The sequence below is a fragment of the Hoplias malabaricus genome, chromosome 4 (assembly GCF_029633855.1).
Source record: "Hoplias malabaricus isolate fHopMal1 chromosome 4, fHopMal1.hap1, whole genome shotgun sequence".
Taxonomy (NCBI): domain Eukaryota; kingdom Metazoa; phylum Chordata; class Actinopteri; order Characiformes; family Erythrinidae; genus Hoplias; species Hoplias malabaricus.
This window is the reverse complement of record NC_089803.1, coordinates 12543462-12557215: the sequence shown is the minus strand read 5'-3', so window position 1 is coordinate 12557215 and position 13754 is coordinate 12543462. Positions and strand designations below refer to the sequence as shown.

Below are 13754 nucleotides of genomic sequence, written 5' to 3'. Positions count from 1 at the left end.
GAGGTAGGCGGTGTTCGTTGAATAAAGCACTGGAGGTAGGGACCGGGGGCGATGGTGTGAATAAGGCCGACTCAGGGGACCAGAGCATTTAGGTGAATAAGTCCCCGGAGGTAGGGAGCGGGCGCAAGCCTTATCTTAGCCCAGGAAGAGGTGTTTTTAATGTTATGGCCGAAAGGAAGCTCCGGAGGGTAGGTGTCGGAGAGATTGTTTGAATAAGGCCGGGTCAGGGAACCAGAGCGTTGGGGTGAATAAGGTCCCGGAGGTAGTGACTGGGGGCAAGCCTTACCTAAGCCCAGGATGAGATGTTCTTAATGTATTGGCTGATGGGAAGCTCAGGGCTTTAGGAGCGGGGGGCGATCGTGGGAATGAGGCCGACTTAGGGAACCAGGCTGTTCGGGTGAATTAGGCTCCGGAGGTAGGGGGCCCTTAGTGAAATTCATGCCGACCCAGAGAACCAGAGCATTTAGGGGAATAAGCCCCCGGAGGTAGGGACCGGGGACAAGCCTTATCTCAACCCAGGAAGAGGTGTTCCTAATTTATTGGCCGATAGGGAGCTCTGGAAGTAGGGGGCCCTTAGTGAAATTCATGCCGACCCAGAGAACCAGAGCATTTAGGGGAATAAGCCCCCGGAGGTAAGGAGGGGGGGACCGCCTGAAATTCTCCACCCCAGGAATAGTGAACTAAATTCGGGAAGGCATTGTTAAAAAGGGTGGTCAATTCCTCTTTTTTTATTCAATTGAAAGGTACAAACGGTCTCAGATGTGAAAATTCAATTCAGCCCTCATTTTTTGGTCAAGTGAAAACCCTAGCCAGAACTCCCAGTGGGACATTTTAAGGTCGAACTTAGAAAAATTCTTGACCCTCTTCGTCCAAGTAGCAAGCCCGAAAAGGAGCACCTTCGAGAGGCCAAAATTCGAAGGGCACGGGAGTTTCCAGATTGGTCCCGTCAGGACATTAGGGTTACTTTTAAAACGATGAAAGTTTGGGTACACCCTATGTAACTATGACAAGCCCAAGGCTCTGGTTCGTTTCTGGGCATGAATATTGTGAGTTTTACGCCTAATCTCACTGGAAGTAACCCCAAAGAAAAGTCGAGACATCCGTAGACCCCGGTGATGTGAATTTCAAGCCCGAGGAGTGACTCACCTCTGGGCTAGGGTGGTGGTATGCCCGACCCCCCATATGGAGGTTTTCAAAACCTAAGTTGAGACAACCGTAGACCCCGATGATGCAAATTTCAAGCCCGAAGAGTGGTGCCCTCTGGGCTAGGGTGGTGGTAAGACCGCCCCCCCCCCCCCTCTGGAAGTTTTCAAAACCTAAGTTGAGACAAGCGTAGACCACGGTGAATCGAATTTAAAGCCCGAGGAGTGATGCCCTCTGGGCTAGGGTGGTGGTATGCCCGGCCCCCCTCTAGAACTGTTCAAAACATAAGTCGAGACATCCGTAGACACTGGTGATGTGAAGTGACATGCCTGAAGAGTGGTGCCTTCTGGGCTAGGGTGGTGGTATGCCCGGCCCCCCCTCTGGAAGTTTTCAAGGCCAAAATTCGAAGGGCACGGGAGTTTCCAGATTGGTCCCGTCAGGACATTAGGGTTACTTTTAAAACGATGAAAGTTTGGGTACACCCTATGTAACTATGACAAGCCCAAGGCTCTGGTTCGTTTCTGGGCATGAATATTGTGAGTTTTACGCCTAATCTCACTGGAAGTAACCCCAAAGAAAAGTCGAGACATCCGTAGACCCCGGTGATGTGAATTTCAAGCCCGAGGAGTGACTCACCTCTGGGCTAGGGTGGTGGTATGCCCGACCCCCCATATGGAGGTTTTCAAAGCCTAAGTCGAGACATCCGTAGACACCTGTGTTGCGAATTTCAAGCCCGAGGAGTGACTTACCTGTGGACTAGGGTGGTGGTAAGCCCGACCCCCCCCCCCCCCATGGAGGTTTTCAAAACCTAAGTTGAGGCATCTGTAGACCCCGGTGAGGCAAATTTCAAGCCCGAGGAGTGACTCACCTCTGGGCTAGGGTGGTGGTAAGCCCGACCCCTCCCCATGGAGGTTTTCAAAACCTAAGTTGAGACATCCGTAGACCCCGGTGATGCAAATTTAAAGCCCGAGGAGTGACTCACCTCTGGGCTAGGGTGGTGGTAAGCCTGACCCCCCCTATGGAGGTTTTCAAACAGCTTTTTTCAAAGTTAGATAAAAAAAAATCTAATTTAAAACTGTTAAAACGTCATTTATTACTTTAACTGCCCCAAAAGTTCTCATATCCCAGCTCATATGATTTAACCTGATTGATATTTTTAATCTTTGCCATTTTTAGAAATACATCAGCATGTAAGTGCTTTTTCTTAACTTATAGACTTTCAGGGTGTGACCAAAGGCAAGGTAAGAAGTCACACTGAGAGGTCAGTCCAGAAAGAACATATATGTATTCATGGCAACATGAGCCCTGAGCTGAGGGATCGTCATAGTGTTTACGGTCCACTACACTGTTACTCTGAACACAGTACTCATGGTCCACAATGACTGCCACCACTTCTTCTGGGTCAGACTGGATGGGTGGTGTGCTGGGCTGTGTGTGGTGCTGCTGAACCCCGGACCGTGTCTGTGGTATAGTGTAGCTGTTCCATTGAAATAAGGAGGGAACTGTTAAGCCACGTTAAGCTGTTTCCTTATAATGAGTTTAAATGGGAAGAAAAAAGCTAAACATACTTTGTTTAGTTTCTGTTTGAGTTACAGGTTAAATATTTCAGCAACAGAGAGCACTTATTATCAGTAGTAATTGATCATTATGAATATTATTATTATTATTGTAGCGGGCAGCAAGGTGGTGCAGCAGGTAGTGTCACAGTCACACAGCTCCAGGGTCCTGGAGGTTGTTGGTACAAGTCCCGCTCCGGGTGACTGTCTGGTGTGTTCTCCTCGTGTCCGCATGGGTTTCCTCCAGGTGCTCCAGTTTCCTCCCACGGTCCGAAAAAACATGTTGGTTGATGGATTGGTGACACAAAAGTGTATGTAGGTGTGAGTGTGTGTGTGTGTTGACCTGTGAAGGATTTGCGCCCCCTCCAGGGTGTGTTCCTGCCTTGCGCCCAATGATTCCAGGTAGGCTCTGGACCCACCGCGACCCTGAACTGGATAAGGGTTACAGATAATGATTGAAAAAAAGTGAATGGCTCAGTTGACACCAACATGCCTCCACACATGAAGAGGAGACATTTGGAGTCTACTGGAGACTACTGAAACTCACACTGTGATAAGAGTTTTGAGGAAGAGCTGAGCTCTAAGATCACACCAAAGTGGACAAGGATGGATGTGTGCTATTAATTCTTTACTTTACTAAAACATAACTGTAGTGGTTAATACCCATACAGAAAAAGATGAGCTTGTTATAGACAGTTTCACCAGGCTGTGATATGAAACACAATGCTGTAATTGTATTAAAAATATACAATGTTTAGAGTTGGTTACATGGTACACATTTAAATGACTTTGAGTGAAAACAATAGAATCATCATCTACAAAGAATGAACATAAAAACTGAGTTTTACGTTATTTTTCAATCAATATACTTCAGAGCACAATTTCTACTGAGTTTATATGTTCTAAATGTTTCCCACATTACATCAACTAGAAGTACATTTCAAAATCAGTGATTTTATATATTTACATCAGCTGAAGAATCATGTTGCTGTGTTGTTCCTGAAGGAACCAGGTTACGCTCCATTAAGCGGGTCTCTACTTTGTGGTGACTAGATTTAAAATAGGTATTTACTGGGTGTCACTGTAACAGCTGATCTATGATCTATGTACAGCTGGACAATTTCACCTTCATCACCTTCACCACAATCACCTTCCACAAGAATTTAATTTGATGGTAAGACCGCTCTTAGTCTGGGTCCTCCCCCTCCACCTCTCTGTCCTGAGGGACTCTGTCAGGTGATGAAGCTCCAGAGAGTTCAGCTGTTGGGTTCCTAGGACCACTCAAGCCCCTCTACCATGACAAGGTGGCGATCTACAGAAAGGGATTCTGAAAGAATTAAATTAGACATTCTCTGTTCACTCCCAAACTGTGGCAAAAGTAGCCTGGTATCATCAGAAAAAGACCCTCACTGATCCATGTGTTAAATGCTCTGTCCCTGATGAAGTGTCCATATTCAGTCCAGTGTTTATTATCATTATAAAATGGCTTATGACTGATTCTACACCAGGATCTCAGACATCACTGCTGTGTTCTCTGGTCTTTCACAGTGAACAGATAGATAGATAGATAGATAGATACTTTATTGATCCCCAGGGGAAATTCAAGGTCTCAGTAGCTTACAGACTTACAGACACCACATACAACAATCACTAAACAGCAATGGACTAATAAAGTAAAAAAAAAAAAAAATAAAAAAAATAAAATACCCAAGAATTTGACAGAGTGTGCTTAAGAATGATCAATCAATCATCAGAATAATCAAACATAGCCTGGCAAGAGTCTGTGATACTGTGAGCAGCTGAGGATGATCTTTTGAGTGCAGCATATGGTTTAAAAGTTGAAAAAGTGTGGATAGTGCAAAGGGTATGGAATGTGCAATATAAGTACAGTGCAATAACAGTGCAGTTTTAGAATTAGAAATAAATATATTAAATAAAATAGTGCAAGGCAAGGCAATTCAGTGCAATGTACCTGTGTTAAGTATAAACCTACTATTGTAGCTGTCAGATTAAGGTACACATGAGGTAGATGAGTTGGTTGACTTGTCCAGTGGTTGACCTGTCCATTGTCCAGTTAGGTACACGTGCAATATGGAGGAGGTGGTGGTGGTGTTCGATGGGCAGACAGACTATGCAGAGAAGTCCATCTCTCCTCTCCCCTTTAGTGAAGCATTGAACAGCTCAATAGCCCTGGGGACAAATGACTTCCTCAGTCTGTCAGTTGAGCCTGGCAGTGAGCGAAGTCTTTCTGCTTGGTTATGGTACTGTGGAGTGGATGGCACTCATTGTCCAAGATGCTAATCAGTTTGTTCAGGGTCCTCTTGTTTGATATGGAAGTGATGCACTCCAGTTCAGCCCCCACCACAGAGCCAGCTTTCTTAACCAGCCTGTCTAGTCGCCCAGCATCCCTCTTCTTTATGCTTCCTCCCCAGCATACCACAGCATAAAAGAGGACACTGGCAACAACAGTCTGGTAAAACATCCTGAGGAGCTTGCTGCAGACATTGAAGGACCCCAACCTCCTCAGGAAGTACAGCCTGCTCTGCCCTTTCTTGTAGAGTGCTTCAGTGTTGGCGTAGTGGCATACTAGTGGCATAGTGTCGGACAGACAGTTCTTCAGTCTCACGTACTGTGGCCGCTCTAACAGATAATCTGTAATCCAGGTTACCAGGTGAGCGTCCACACCCATCTGTTGGAGCTTGTCTCCCAGTCTGAGAGGTTGGATGGTGTTGAAAGCGCTTGAGAAGTCAAAGAACATGATTCTCACAGCACTGTTCCCCTTGTCCAGGTGTGAATGTGTCCTGTGTAGGAGATAAGTGATGGCATCCTCCACGCCCACTTTCTCCTGGTATGCAAACTGTAGTGGGTCCAGTGCATGGCGTACCTGGGGTCTCAGTAAGCATAAGACCAGTCTCTCCATTGTCTTCATCACATGTGATGTTAGAGCCACAGGCCTGTAGTCGTTAAATTCACTCGGGTGTGGCTTCTTAGGGACAGGGGTGAGACATGATGTCTTCCACAGTGTTGGAACTCGTCCAAGACGGAGACTCAGGTTGAAGATGTGCTTCAGTGGCTCTCCCAGTTCAGCAGCACAGGCCTTGAGCAGCCTTGGACACAGTCTGTCTGGCCCGGCAGCCTTACCAGGTTGTAGTCTCCTCAGCTGTCCTCTGACCTGATCAGCCGTGACGATGGGGGGAAGGGGGATTGGGGCAGGGGAGGTGATTGTCTCGGGGGGTAGTTGGATGGCTAGAGACTGATGGCTGTTGACTGCAGCCGATGACACCGTGTGAGGGAGGGGTGTGATAGCCTGTGATGGGGGTAGCTTAGGGTGTGATGGAGGTGTTGGTTGGTCGGGCAAGCACACAAGAGCAGTGTCCGAGTCAGTAAGGGGTGGCTGGCATACCACTGCCATCGGAGCTGGATCCGGATCAGGGCGGTCAAACCTGCAGTAGAACTGGTTCAGCTGATTCGCCATGTCCAGATCCCCCTCCACAGAACTGCTGCTCTTTTTGAGGCCAGTGATGGTCTTCATACCATCCCAAACCTCCCTCATGTTGTTCTCCTGCAGCTTCTGTTCCACCTTCTTCCTGTAGTCCTCCTTAGCCTCTTTCAGCTTAACTTTGAGTTCCCCTTGTACGCGCCTCAGCTCTGCCATGTCTCCCTCTCTAAACGCCATTTTCTTCCTATTGAGAAGGGCCTTGACATTGCTGGTTATCCAAGGCTTGTTGTTGGGAAAGCAGCGTACAGTTCTCGTGGGAACAACAATGTCCATACACAAGTTCAGGTAGTCTGTAGTGCAGTGTGTGACCTCCTCTAAGTCCTCCCCACTCTGCAGCACACTCCAGTCTGTGGATCCGAAGCAGTCTCTCAGAGCCTCACCTGCTTCAGGTGTCCATTTCCTGAAGGTGCGTGTGGTGGCTGGTAGCCTCTGTACTTTGGGCTTGTACATTGGCTGTAGATGAATGAGGTTGTGGTCTGACTTCCCCAGCGGGGGGAGTGGCGTGGCAATGTATGCATCCCTCAAATTTGCGTACATGAGGTCTAATGTTCTGTTTTTTCGAGTAGGGCAGTTGACAAACTGGTAGAAATTCGTGAGAGTGGAGTCCAATGTTATGTGATTGAAGTCACCCGAGATCGCAAAAAATGCATCAGTGTGTTGAGTTTGCAGCCTAGCGATTATTGAGTGGATGACGTCACACGCTCTGTCCGGAAGAGCACGCGGCGGAACATAAACACACACCACGATGGCGTGCGAGAATTCTCTCGGCATGTAGTACGGTCGAAGACTGACCGCCAGTAACTCTACATCCTCACAGCATACGGTCTCCTTCACTGTAACATGTCCGGGATTGCACCATCTGTTGTTAATGTACATCACCAGTCCACCTCCCTTCTTCTTGCCAGAAAGTTAACAGTCTCTGTCCAAGCGAGCCACACTGAAGCCGGGCAGCTCAACGTTAACAGTGGGGATTTGGCTAGTTAGCCATGTCTCCGTAAAGCATAGCAGGCTACACTCTCTATATAACTTCTGGTTTCTCACCAAGGCAGCCAGTTCATCAGACTTGTTAGCCAGAGAGTTCACGTTTCCCATCACCATCGAAGGAACTGCGGGCTTGTATCTCCACTTCTTCTCCCGCCGCCTTGTCTTCACTTTAATCCCCGCACGGCACCCTCAATGAACAATGACTGGGGGAACAAGAACAAGCTAACAACTGACACCTGAAGACTAATTAGAGCTGCAGATATAATTTCCAAAGCAGGACCCAGCTCAGTATTCCTTCAGAGGCTCTGGAGTCCAAGGGAAAAGGGGATGAATGTGATGATGGAGGAGAGAGAGTGGATCACTCCTGTATTACCTGCAGAAACAGAGATGATTTAAGAGTGATGTTCAGTTCTTTGATACAGATGTAGGAGAACACTGAACACATTCAGTACACACTACAGCTCTGTCTCTCTTTACAATGTTTTTACTTAAGGTGGTATTGTTGAGTTCTTCATGTTGCTTTTTGAGAACACTGGAAGATTAACTGGATATTCAATATTCTTAAAAGAAAAAAATTAAAAGAATTACCAACTATTGCAATAATCTACAGTGGTGGGTAAAAACTAAACCTTTATTTTGATTCTTCTGCAAAGATTTTGAACATTGCTTGTAGATGAACATCCTGAACCTTGATGAAAGTGTGTTATTAGATTTACTGAGAAACATCCTACATGTTCAAATGTTTCTCTGGACAGAACAGTGGCTATTTGGCTGTTTCACACACATTCAGGTGTGACTGTAGATTCGACGCTGTCACAATGGCAACCTGTCTTCATTTCATTGTGGGCTACTTATTAAAAATGAAACATCAGGCCACTTTATGTAGTCAGATGAAAATGGTTTAATTTTTCTCATAAGAAATTTGACTATTGTGGAGTTTTAATCTTTGGGTCACATGGTTCACTTCATAACTTCGAGGTTGGTTTTGAGTGTATTTGTGGGATGAACAATAGCTCCTTTTAGAGGTTAGGGTAGTTTTCATAGAGAAATTCCTTCATGTTATTAATCCCCCTCCTCCCTTTTGTATTCAACTTTCGGGTCAAGAACCCTTCAGTGTATCAGTCATAATAAATTATTAATAATAATTAGTTATAACTATTTCCACTAAATCTATGATATCAAATAGGGAGAAGGTAAAAACACTACATATGGTTTGTCATGATCAAATAAGGTCAAGATCGATGTTAACTTTTATACAAACATTTTATCACTATTACAGTTACTGGATCATGTTTTGATGATGAATGACCAAGAAACACAACAATAGTGATGTGTCGGTCGCGAATTAACTGGTTCAAAGAGCCGGCTCTTGTAAGTGAACGATGAGAGCCAGTTACCATCTAAGACCTAGCCATTTTTTTCTAAGGCTTGTCATTCAACCAATCAGAGAACAACAAGCAAAGGTACCAATCAGCGAAGGGTTATACCACCAAGCAGGGAGGGGAGGGGTGGGTGGCAAACAGGAGGAAAGTGAAAAGGGAGAGCCGGAGGGAGAAAAATGACCGAAAGGAAAAGAAGCAGTATTTTCAAAAACTGGGCAGATAATAACTGAAATTACTGAAACTGGGCAGAAACCGAATAAACCCCTCCAAGCTGAGACACTTGGTTTTCCTGAATGCCAATCTGCCTTCCAAAAAATAGTTGAAGAAAATGTTAAATCAGTTAAATGTTTGTTGACAGTTGTGGTTGTTTTAATCACTACCGTTGAATGCTGCTGTTTTGCACTTTGCAGAGTATTTGTTTATTTTATTACCCAGAAATGGATGATTATTTAATTTAATAAGCTATTTTGTAATACCTACCTTTTGGGTTCCATTGGCTATACTTCAGAGTTTACAAGAGATGTTTTATTAAGGTGTTTAAATAAAAATCCAGTTATTTATACAATTGAATGTGTGAGTGCAATCAGTGAGTTATTACAAGACAGCCATAAAAAAAATTGGCCAACACTATTTATTATTTTTAATACTGAACAATACTATTTTGTCCATATAGTCAAATATAGACTAGAATAGAATAGAATAGAATAGCTTTTATTGTCGCTGAGGAAACAATGTTCAGAACAGTGTTAAAACAGTGAAATACAGTTTTAGCATCCTCTCTCAGACAGCAGTTAAAATATAAAATATAAAAATGTATACATGTGCAAAGATGGCAGATTGTTCAGATTGTTCCGAGCATTAACACAGAATATAAATATAAGCTTAATTTAAAGTGCCTTGTCCATTAGAATGGGTGGTTGTCTGTTGATTATTCTAATGATTGTCAATCAGGATGGGTTGGTTAAGGTGAAGGGGGGGTTGATGGCTTGATGGCTGATGGGTTGATGGCTTTCACAGCCTGGGGATAGAAGCTGTGTTTCAACCTGTTTGTTTTTGCTTTTAATTGTCTGAAACTCTTATTGGAGGGGAGGGGGGAAAACAAAGTGTGTCCAGGGTGAGTGATGTCCATTGAAATGCTGGTAGCCTTTTTCTGGAGTCGGCTGTTGTAGATGTCGCTGAGGGGGGGGGGTAGTGGAGTTCCTATGATTTTTTCCACCCCTCTCACCACTCGCTGTAGGTCTCTCCTGTCCTGTGCTGTGCAACTGGCGAACCAGACTGTGCAGCAGTATGTCAGGATGCTCTCAATGGTGGCTCCATAAAAGTTCACCAGCAGGTGTTGAGGGAGGTGGGAGTGCTTCAGCTTCCTGAGGAAGTAGAGTCTCTGTTGTGCCTTCCGCACTAGGTGTTGGGTGTTGAAGGCCCATGTAAGGTCGGCAGAGATGTGTACTCCCAGGAACTTGAAGTGCTCCAATCTCTCCACCTCCACTCCCTTGATGAGGAGGGCCGGGGTCTCTGTGCGGGTGGATCTTCTGAAATCCACGAGCATCTCCTTGGTTTTGTTTGGGTCCAGTTTCAAGTTGTTGTTCCTACACCATGCTGTCAAGTGCCGGACCTCCTCCCTTTAGGCTGACTCGTCGTTGTTTGTAATCAGTCCTACGATGGTGGTGTCATCAGCAAACTTGATGATGTTGTTGGAGGTGTGAATGGGGGAGCAGTCGTATGTAAAGAGTGAGTAGAGGAGGGGGCTGAGGACACATCCCTGTGGGGTGCCTGTGTTCAAGATGAGAGTTGAGGATGTGCGGTCTCCCATCCTGACGTGTTGGGGTCTGTTGCTCAGGAAGTTCAGTATCCATGAGCATAGTGAACTGCCTAGGCCCAGATCGCTCAGTTTTTTGACCAGGTTCTGTAGAATGACCGTATATAGGAGCCAAAAGAGCTGGCTCCCCAAAAACAGCCGAAATTCCCATCACTACACAACAATAATAAATCCCCTTGTTACAACTTTTTTTATTTTAAATCTAGGCTATTAAAATGGAAAATGTATTCACTCACTTGCAGACTCGCTCTGTTGTTTCATCACCACCATTTCTGTGAAATAAATTAGAACGATAGAAATAATAAAGTTTAGGTAGAAATTAACATTAGGTAATATTAATAACTCTCCACTGTTGAACACATATTAAAGTTGACATATTAAAATTATAAAATTAAAATTATTCATTCATTATCTGTAACCGCTTATCCAATTCAGGGTCGCGGTGGGTCCAGAGCCGACCTGGAATCATTGGGCGCAAGGCAGGAATACACCCTGGAGGGGTAATACAGACACACACACATTCACTCACACCTACGGACACTTGAGTCGCCAATCCACCTACCAACGTGTGTTTTTGGACTGTGGGAGGAAACCCACGCGGACACGGGGAGAACACACCAACTCCTCACAGACAGTCAGAGCGGGAATCGAACCCACAACCTCCAGGTCCCTGGAGCTGTGTGACTGCGACACTACCTGCTGTACTCCTCGCTCTGATACATCTCCTCTCCTCTTCTCTCTAACACTGTCTCAGTAAAGGTTCGCCATTCCACATGAGGACTCTGACTGGACAACTGTTCACTGGACACCTTCCTCCAATCACAAGGAAGAACAGCTGAGGAGCCCACTCTGACACTGATGGAGATCTGAGATTCTGCAGATACAGGCCCTGTACAATAAATAAAATATAAATCATTAGAGAATCAAAGGTGACATTTAGGAGGATGTTTGGGTTGCAGGGGTGTTGGTTGATGGTTGTTAAAGTGCAGGAGTGTTCAACTGACGGCTCGTGAGCCATATCCATCTCTTTTCCTGTACAACTACAGCTCTTCTTTTCAAAATAAAACATATCTATACAATGCATTTTGTTCACAAATGGTTAATATCTTTTCCCCCCTTTTTCCATTTGGTACAGTAAGAAAAGTAATGGGATATCCTTGGCCTAATGGTTAGAGACCCGGCTTGGTACTGGAAGGTTTCTGGTGCAATCCCCAGGACCAGCAGGAACATCCATGGCTGAGGTACCCTTGAGCAAGGCACTGAACCCCCAAACGCTCCCTGGGTGTCGGAAACGGCTGCCCACCGCTCTGGGTGTGTGTTCACAGCCCCTAGTGTGTGTGTGTGTGTGTCTTGACTGCCACAGATGGGTTAAATGCAGAAGACACATTTCGTTGTAAGTTGTACAATGCTAAGTAATTACACTTTCATTTGCATTAATTCTCCCACTTTTCAAATTTTTAATTTCTACTCGAAATTTGAATTTCAGAAAAAAGAAAATCGTCAAGTACCTTGTACTCGTTTCTTGTGGAAAACTGTAGATGTGCTTCATCTCCGGGTGACTGTCTGTGAGGAGTGTGGTGTGTTCTATCTGTGTCTGCGTGGGTTTCCTCCAGGTGACTGTCTATGAGGAGTGTGGTGTGTTCTCCCTGTGTCTGCGTGGGTTTCATTGGGGTGACTGTCTGTGAAGAGTGTGGTGTGTTCTCCCTGTGTCTGTGTGGGTTTCCTCCGGGTGCTCCGGTTTCCTCCCAAAAACACATGCTGGTAGGTGGATTGGCGACTCAAAAGTGTCCATAAGCGTGAGTGTGTGTCGCCCTGCAAAGGACTGGCGCTCCCTCCTGGGCATATTCCTGCCATGTGCCCAGTGATTCTGGATAAGGGTTACAGACTATGAGTGAAATATCTTCTTTCATCCCCTCTTTTCCTCAAGTAGCCCTTGCTGCTCGCCAGGCTGCTATTGTAAATAAAAATATGTTCTTAAAGACATGGTTAAATTACAGATTAAAATAAGGTAACAAAAATAACGAGTTTAAACAATGTAGTAAACTAAATGCTGATATATGGTTTTCACCGGACCTAGATGATATTATACCTTTACAGACCCACACATGCAGGAGCAATTAGCAATGGATTTATCAGCATCTTCCCCAGAGGTTAATGTTTTCACTGCAGTCTTTCACAAAACACAATCTTATTTCACACGTAAAAGGAAATAATGGATATGAAAATACTTGAGTGGACTGATAGCTTAACACCCAAATAAACTGCTTAACAATACACTAAGTAACACTGGTATAAAGTCTACATTTATCAAACAACCAAGGTACTGGAATATTACAGTAACCACCTACTAACACACCAGCAATGATCTCTGATGTCTTTACAACCCCAAAGAACAGGCAAACCCCCCACTCCCACCCCACCCAAAAAAAAAAAAAAAACTAGTTTACTTACCTGTTGTCACGCCCTCGTCCCGTCTGGTCTGTTTTCTCAGCACATGGTTTTGTTTTGTTGTCGTTCAAGCCCCACCTTTGTGCCGCCTCCTTGTTCGTCACCCTCGTTACTTGTCTCAGGTGCGTCTTGTCTGTGTTTTGTATTTAAGTCCCCTTCCCTCACTTCCTGTTGTCGTTCATTTGTTCTTTGTATTGTATTGTTTGCTATGTTCAAGCCGTGTTGTTCTCGTTGTGTTTCCAGTTGCTCGGTTTGTTACAAGCTCTAGTAGTCATGTTATTTCCGGTTCTCGTTCCTACTCACCGGTTCCCTTCCCTCGCATCGTGTTTGCCCTTGTGTTTGTTTTGTACATTTCTGGTACAATAAAGTCTGTGTTATTAGCGTGTGCGTCCGCCTCCGTCAGTCCGCACCCCAGCTCTTCGTAACACCTGTGCAGGTGGTGAGTGACAGGATGAAAACCAGAAGGTAGCTGCTCATATTTACAGCTGGAGGATTAAATGAAAAAAGTCAGTTAAAGGGCCTCATGTAATTAATGAAATTAAATTCACTCTCAAATGTTGGAAATATAGAATTAGTTTCTTCAAATGAGTCGACTCACCATCACTAGGTCAGAAACATAGGCAAGAGGTGATCTGGTTGTTCACTAACAATAACCATGACCCCTTACATTCTCCAAAACACCACCAGGCATATGGATAGTGGAGAGACCTCCGAACTACGAAAGGAATGAAAACAGATGAGATTGTTGCTCTATTCCTGGTCCATAGGTGAAAAACATTGACTTGTTTTTGCTGTTTCTGTTACAGATTACTACAGGTGGAGCTGACTCTAAATTAGTGAAACTGCATGAAAGTAAACACAGATGGAAAACACAAAAAACTTTAGTTTCTTTACAAACAGTAAATAAACACTAGACATGTTCAATA

At 44.8% G+C, this 13754-nt stretch overlaps 1 long non-coding RNA gene across 1 annotated transcript; it reads right to left on the bottom strand.

The window, feature by feature from the left end:
• Positions 1-11022: 11022 nt before the first annotated feature.
• On the bottom strand, positions 11023-13539 carry LOC136694616 (uncharacterized). Its single transcript, XR_010802226.1, has 3 exons — positions 13427-13539; positions 12832-13313; positions 11023-11269 (listed from the first exon to the last, which is right to left on the bottom strand). It is a non-coding gene; the product is annotated as an uncharacterized lncRNA (long non-coding RNA).
• Positions 13540-13754: the final 215 nt, after the last annotated feature.